Raw genomic sequence first — 8,007 nt, 5'->3', positions numbered from 1 at the left:
CAGGAGAATCTAGACAAATGCATTATTTGCTATGACTTACTACCTTAGCTCTGGTAGATGCAATGCTTTCAACTTTCTGGAGTCTTTTTGTTGTTGTTTTTGAAAGAATTTACTCAACAAAGAAAACATATTCTCCCTCCGGGATAAATAACCTCCTGTAACTACACAACTCCACTGGTTTTTAATCCAGTCTGCGTGCCCACAGTAAGAGGTCTTCGGTTTTCTGGCCAAATACCAGGATTTGCAAGCTTCATGGAAAACCTTTCCTCTTGAGCTATAGAGCACCATAAGGTTTTCAATTCTGCAGGGGATGACTTGAGCCAACAAGCAGTGGGACATCATATCAGATTCTGCAGAGGGTAAGCTTTCAGGTACAAGACTACAATGTATGTTTTCTAGCCGCTCTGTAAAGAAAGCCCTCTGAATCCAAAGTGAGGCTGGCTTGGTTTCCTGAGCTGCCTTTAAAGAGGTAGGAAAAATAGGAAAGAAGAGTGAATGAGCTTCTGTGTTTGCTAACTGCCTGTTTATTCTGAAACTAAAGTAAAGGTTTAAAGTTACGGGTCGGACATCAACAGCGTATTTAAGAATTGACCAAGTCCAAAAMACTTCTTTGTTAAGTGCTATACGAACTCAACACAGGAGCCCTGTTGCTATAAGCAGAAATAACTTTTCACCTGCTGGGCAAGGTGAAGCAAAGCTATCATCTGCCACTTAATCTAAGATGACCCTCGTAGGGCTGCCAAACTTCTGACTTGCTTTGTGCTCCTGATGATTGTAATCTGCATCCTAAATTGCTTTCATACTACATGACAGGTAGAAGAGGAGAACCCTGTCCTGCTTCTTTCTGCCAACCAATATCTAAACTCATGCAGTAGAGATTATTTTAGCCCTTGTACTAACAAAGCAGAGGCTTTATTCTGGACTGAAATCTTTCAAGTGCCATTTTTACTCTGCTCTGCTCATGATTATAAGGCTCTGGATTTTTTGTTTCTTAACTACCAATCAGACCCTTTCCAGCTGCAGCGATAACCGTGGGATGATAGTTGCCTCCAGTGGCTGTTAATTTAAACACAGAGTGCCAGGAGATCTGTTTCTGGGGAAGAAAAGGTGAGAGAAGGGACTACTTTCCAGTCAACATTGCCAACATGTTTCTGAAGCTAAGGACAACACTCTTCTGACTTCTGGACATTATTAATGTCTTTCATTTACAGAACATGTGTTCAGAAAGTCTGCAGCCATTTCACCTTCAAACTGTCATTCATAGGGATACTGCAAGTGAAGCACAGCCAGCCTGGTTTGAGATGTGCGCAGGAGATATCCAGAATACTACAGGTAATTCAGCTGGTGTTGCATTCCCCACCAGATGCAAGACAGAGGTGGATCGATCTTGCCTTTACTGCGGAATGCAACACCAATTGAACTGGTCATCTTTGGAGACTGGTTAGGTTGTGGTCTGTGTTAGACATGTGTCTCCCGTCATTGCCACCTCCTCTTCCTGCTAAACAAAACTTTTGTGTTGTTGAGGTGCTTCTAGCTTAGCATCTTCTGAGCGTATTCAAATGTGACCTGCTCCTGTGACTACTCAGGCTGGCACCAGTATTTGTGCCCCTTCCTGTGTCCCAATAGGTTTTCTGATGTGCCAGTAAATTTGATCAAGGCAAGGGAAGCTGAGCTGTCACCACTCCATTGAAGGCTGCACATGGAGATTGCCCCAAAGGTTCAGCAATAGAAGCATAGCAACAAGCCATCATCTCATTCCCCCTGTCCCTTGTCTGAGCCACCCATGGCAGGGTGACTGCTGGTCAGGGTGTCTGAGGAGAGGGGACTCCAAGAAGGCCAAGGAGGCTGAGCAGCTTTGGGAGAAAGGGCCAATGAGGCCAGCAGTGCCTGACTGCATGCTTGTGCTTGAGCTGGCCACTGTTCCTGCAGCAAGGCCGATTTCTGCAGCCTCCTCCTAGGTCAGAGTGATGACATAGCTTGTAAATTGAGCAAGCAGCTGGGCTGTGGCTGGGCACTGGAGGCTGGTTCAACACAGACGTTTATGGGAACCTGTAGAGATTTGGAGAGGGGAAGAGGCTAGGAGGCAATGGTCCCTGATGAGAAGAGCAGAAGTGTCATGCAGATTTTGCTGTTCTGGGCCAGCATAACCTCCTTTGCAGGCACTAGGGAGATCCCAGAACAGACACAGGGCAGCAAGCATCAGCTGAATCTGCTCTCTTGTGCATCCATCCCAGTCCCTCCTAGCATTGCCTTAAACCTGCCCTGGAGTGGTGACCTCACCAATTATTCAGCCCTTGGGCTACCTACGCAGGCTCCCGATTCAAGTAACTCTTCCCAGCCTGGACCTGAAGGGTTAAGGTAAGATGTTAACTTCAAAGCTTAGTGCAGTGGGCACTATGGGGATCTGAGCACTGTGGGTCATGGCTGTGCTCGAGAGCAGCTCCTTTCTCTCCACAATGTAAGAAGCAGATGTGGCATAAAAGCTTTGTTTCAGGGAGACCATGATTAATTTTGCTTCTTAGAGAATGACAAATATATTATATTCACTGTCATGCACGTGCATTCTCTTTGCCTGATGGGTGACCCCTGTCTCAATGCCAACCGTGCAAGGTCCAGCTCCATAAATGAAGAGGAGAGCTTTGCAAGCTCATTAATGCTTTGAAGTCTTTCATTATGAACAGATTTTTCTGGAGCTGGCTAGCGTGACACCTGTTGCTAGCATGATTTCATTTGATATTAATGCAGATGCTGCATCTAGAGGCATCTGAGGGTGCTCAGCTGCAATTCTGTACACAGACACCAACTCAGAGTGTTGCTGTGCCTGAATGGGAAGGGCAAAAGGAAATAGGGGAAGTTGCTGTTCCCTCTTGGTGCCTGAAGAGGTGAAATTTCCTGCTGGCAGAATTTATTGCTTGTGAATAGACGAACCCAATGCTCTCCTAAGCTGAGGAACTGCAGAGTCTCTCAGTGTAACGTCTGGGGATCCCTCTTCCTTGCTTTCCATGGCTCTCGTGTTGTCTCCGGAGGCCAAGGTGTACCCTCCTGGAGGAGGAGCTCTTTTGAGGCTCAGAAACACCCTTTTTCTGGTCAGTGGTTCTTATCTCTGCACCAGTGAGCTGCAAGCCCTCCAAGCAGCTAAGATCCCCCAGGGCAGAGCCATGAGCAGTCTCCAGACAATGATGAGGGAATTACTCTGAGCTTCAAGCAGGACAGACCCAGGATAGTTTGGCCAAGCACCACCACTTCCTCCTCCTCACTCCCAAAGAGATATCCCTGTCTTGGGATGTATCCCTGCTTGTCTTGGCATTCTGGGATCAGAAAAGTCTTTCCATGATCTGTCAGACCTGCTCAGGTGTCCCACATTATATTTTGAGGTCTTCTCAGCCACTCCCACAGCTGAGGCTGCTTCAGCGAATGGGCTCCTCTGGCAAAGTAGCTGCGTTACTGTAAGTCAGCATCACTTGGGGATCCAGTGACAAGGGAAAAGACTGGAATAGGTTTTGGTGTCCCCCCAAAGCAACCCGACATGAAGGTGCTGGCCTGGGAAGAGTCAGATGGGCTGAAAGCAGAGATAAAAAGCATCAGCTTCCTGTGGCTTAAGAGCTAAAGGTCTAGAATACAAAGGTGTTTTGAGGCTGTGAGTTTGAATCCCACATGATTCCAAAGAGGGAGGTGTKTTTTGTTTTTTTTCTAGAGGGCAAAAAAGCGCTCTGTGTCTAACTACAAACAAAAAGAAGGACCCCCTTTTCCCTCTGACTTTCACCACTAAACATTCCAGTTGAGTTCAAATGCAGTCCAGAGAGGTGAGGAGCAGGACCTAAGGCACAGTTTAACTATTTGGCTTGTCTGGGTGAGCACTGAAGGGCTCTCAGAGCAGCTCCCTCCCCTGCTGGGCACCCAGCAGAATCAGGCCAAGATGCTACAGCAGTTCTCTGCCAGCACCAGGGGCCCTGGAAGTATCAAGATGTTTGCGGTCCTTGCACAAGGATCTGGCATGGTGCTGCAGGGTCTGTGCTGCCCTCCATGGCCCACAAGGCTCTATCTCTCCCAGTGAGATGTTTCCCTTGTAGCGGGGTTTGACAATGGCAGCTGTGTCGCAGCAGTTGGGGTTCAAACAGGGTGCTGGGTGGACAAGCTGCAGGTGAGCAGAGACATGCTTCCTGGAGATGGAGGAGCAGGACATGGAGGCAAAATTGTGAGGTTTTGAAAAACCAGGGAATGGAAACATTTCTTGTGGGAGGCAAGRGAAGGGAGTGAGGGGGTTTGTCATTATGCTCTTTCAGAAGCAAGTTTGTTGGGGAAGTCAAAGAAGAAATGAAGAGAAGAGGGTGTCACTGGGCTTGAGAAAGTCAGTCCTTCTCTGGGTCCCCCTGAGGGCTGGGCAAGTTGTGCAGCCCTTAGGGTGGGAGGTGGCACACCTGGTGGCAGGCAGCCCACCAGGATGGCCGAGTGGTAAAGGCGTTGGACTTAAGATCCAATGGGCACATGCCCGCGTGGGTTCGAACCCCACTTCTGGTAGGAGCCTTGTTTTTCCCTTGGCCCTGACTGACACCGCTGAAGTGGCCAGGGCACTGGAGTGATCTCCCCTGGGGCACCTGTCTGTCTGCCCTGCCTGCAGGGGCTTGCAGTCCAAAGGGAGCCAAGCGAGTGTTGAAATCATTGTGGGCTTGAATCCAACTTGCTCGCAAAATAGAAGCCTGTTTTCTCCAAGGCAGAAAAAAAAAGGAAGGGTGGGGGGCGGGGAAAGAGGGGAACATTTTAAGCTCCAAACAGCCCAGTCAAGTCACAAGGACAAGCTCTGCCCCTGCTCTGCTCTGCGAGCCCAAACCCATCACTTGGCCTTATCAAAGGCATCTTTTAGCCTTCAGAAGTTAGGAACTGCAGAACCTGCCCCCAGAGAGGGCTTTGGCAGTGCCAAAAGCCCCAGGAGCTGACTTTGAGAGTGCACAGCATGGCAGAAGGGGGCTCCTGATGTTGCAGGTTAAATAGAGGAAGTTCTTGAGAAACTGAGAACAGCTCCTCTGCTGTATGGAGATGTGCTGTGCCATGGTGTATCTTGAGTGTGTGCCTATAAATGCTTGCAAAATTTTAGCTCTACTGTTTACATGTGGCCACTTACACACAGAAGGCCCGTTGCGACCACCAGATATTTCCCTTAATAAAATATTAGCCTGCTGGACCCATGGAGATGCATTCAGCTTTTCGTTTGGCTGCTTTCCTCCAGCCTGAGGCCAATTGGAGATATCCTACTGAAGGGACATGATTTGAAGTGATGGTGTTAATTTAGTTAATTAGAATTCCTAGGTAGCGTGCGCTCCTTGCAAATCAGCTTACCATTGTAGTATCACTGGAAAGAGTTATTTGCTGGTGCATGGGGTTATGTATGAATTTATGATTATGATGTAGGACCATTAATTTCATGTTTGTGGCAGATGATACAGCTCAATTAAAAGTTGCATGTTAAGATCTTTGGCTCTCTCTGATATATGAGAATCAGATTGTGGCCTGCAGGAAGGATTATAGGGCCTGTAATAGCAGACATATAACAATTGGGGCAGGACTCTGAGGAAAGGACTCAGGAGGAATTATTCTGCTCCTCTCTCATTTGATCAGTAGTGGGAGTGAAATTCTGTGCATGTCCACTAACACTGGCTTGTTGCAACTAACCTCAGTCATTAAATGATGCAAAGAATGACAAATACATCTTTGAGAGTATCCCAGGGGATTTGAGCAGCTCTGCAGGTCAAACCTTTTACCTCTGATGGCTTGGAATCAGACTCCTGTCTGGTTTGTGTGTCAAAGTCATTTGGTGGCCTCTGCTGAGTTCAAAGCCCAAATCACCTCATTTGAACCTCTTTGTTGATCCATAGTCTCAGAAAGCTTGTGTTTTTTTTCACCCCAGGGGTATGGGTTCTGGTCTATTTCTGATCCTTTGAGGAGGTTTATCCACTTCGCAAAACTGTTGGGTACACAGAGCATCATTTGAAGACACCCCATGATGAATTAACAGTCTTTGTATCACAGGCTTCACAGACTTGGCAGATTCATATGGACATGCAGGATCAAATGCTAATTTACCTCAGGACTGAGATCAAATGGCAGAGAGCCATGAAAGAATGCAGGACTGGAGATGTGGGGACTGAAATAGCAATAAGGCCACTGGCCAGGGTAGGTTAGAGCAGTGGTGCACTGGTAAGAGAACTACTTTCCACCAGACCATGGCTTTCCTTCTTCTCACCTTTACTCTCCCAAGCCACGTATCCTCCAAGCATTTGACAGAACTAAAAAGAGCAACTCGTCCAGTAGCTATTTCAATGTATCATATTTATTAAGATCATTATTGCGGGTTAAATATCAATAGTTTATTAAAAATATATTTATTATAGATTAACTATATAGCATACGCATCTGTTATTTTGTGGTTAAAAGTAAACCTCAGTAAAAGGTTTTTAATAATGAATTTGTATTGAAGTAGTGTACAATAAGTATCTTTAGCAATCTTGTTCTCAATTTCACGAGACAGTTTTATGTTCAATAAATACCTAGAGATTATTAAAAACATATTTATCAAAGATTAACAGTGATGAAATAGATACAATTCTAAGCTGCTAAAGCTCAATAAGCACACTTATAATAATCAATTCTTATATTAAAACACAATAACAACTGCCTTATTTAATCTAAATGAAATGGGTTTTGGGGATCTTTATAAATAGTGTCATTTTTTTTGCTGTGTGTGACTACTTGTAGATCTCGGATTAGATCATCAGATATTTGTACTTAAAATAAATCAAGTACTTAAATGAAATCAAATCAATCCTAGAATAACATAGGCTGTTTTCAGGATTCAGGACCAGAACTTCAGTGGATTTAGGGCAAAACAAGCCCGTTGGCATCTGAGGAGACAGTCTAGCTTGCCCCAGCTTTGGATCCTAGAAAAATCCCTAAATCAAACTTATCCTGTAGCTCCTATCACCATCTCCAGCCACATGGCTTCCAGGACTGGGAGTGTGGAGCAGCAATTCACAACTTCTTTAAAATCACAGATGCACCTACACTATTTTGGATACAAAAACCTACAGCCTGTCTTGATTCCCATTATTATCTAGCACTTGGAGGCAGAGTGATAAAATGAGCCAAGTGTTTAGGAGGTAAACAAAATGTTATTGTTTTACTATTGTAACACTACTGTTATAATTGCCTGCTGGCAGGTGGGGAGAGCTTTTGCCTGTGCCTGCCAGCAGATGTGGGAAGCAACCAGGAGCTTGCTTTTTGTGGGAGTGTTGTGGGATGCCTGGGTGCCTCAGCACATTGGTGGCCTTCAGACCACAGGCTGGACTTCTGGAGGACTTGGATTCCTGAACCCTCCTGACAGCAGGTATGGGGTTTTGGAAACCTCATAAGTCAGCCCCCAACCTATCTGGAACTTTTGCCTAATTCCAATGTTTAGTGGTGTTTTTATCTCATGTCTGGGCCTGACCTTCTACATCAGTGCAGCTCAGAGCCAAATCTAGGTGAGGATACAAAGCACATGCACACGGTTTTGAGAAAGTTTGCATGTCGTGTGCCTTGAGCATGGGCTGTGCCATAGCATGTGGTGCTGTGTGGGTTGCTGTCTCCAAGATCTGCAATGCATTGATGTGTATTGTCTTCTTGTGATAGCAGGATCTCAGAAAATCATCTGAGAGGGGCAGGCACCCCCTGCATGGCTAGTCAGCACTAGTCCAAATAGACCGTGAGTTTCTTAATCTACCAATTGCCTTTTCAATCGCTTCCTTGGTTGGGAGGAAGTGAGGAATTTCTGGTCTGTATCAGTTGCCGGTTCTCCTATACCTCCTGTCCTTGGGCAACCCTGTCTACACTCCCGCTGCAGTGAGACAGTAAGAGTGCCTGGCTTTGTGGGCATAGGGGATGGGTATGACTCAGGAGAGGGCCCATATCACAGCTCAGGAAGATTTTGCTGGCTTAACTGGGTAAGGACAGCACTTCAGCAGTTTGCAGTGCTGG

General features: G+C 46.2%; 1 non-coding gene across 1 annotated transcript; it reads left to right on the top strand.

Moving 5' to 3' along the window:
* Positions 1-4,435: 4,435 nt before the first annotated feature.
* TRNAL-UAA (transfer RNA leucine (anticodon UAA)) lies at positions 4,436-4,518 on the top strand. The gene has a single exon. It is a non-coding gene; the product is annotated as a tRNA-Leu (tRNA).
* Positions 4,519-8,007: the final 3,489 nt, after the last annotated feature.

This window comes from Rhea americana, unplaced genomic scaffold (assembly GCF_003343005.1).
Source record: "Rhea americana isolate MKP2758 unplaced genomic scaffold, rheAme1 scaffold_120, whole genome shotgun sequence".
Lineage (NCBI taxonomy): Eukaryota > Metazoa > Chordata > Aves > Rheiformes > Rheidae > Rhea > Rhea americana.
This window is presented reverse-complemented; position numbering and strand designations above follow the sequence as displayed.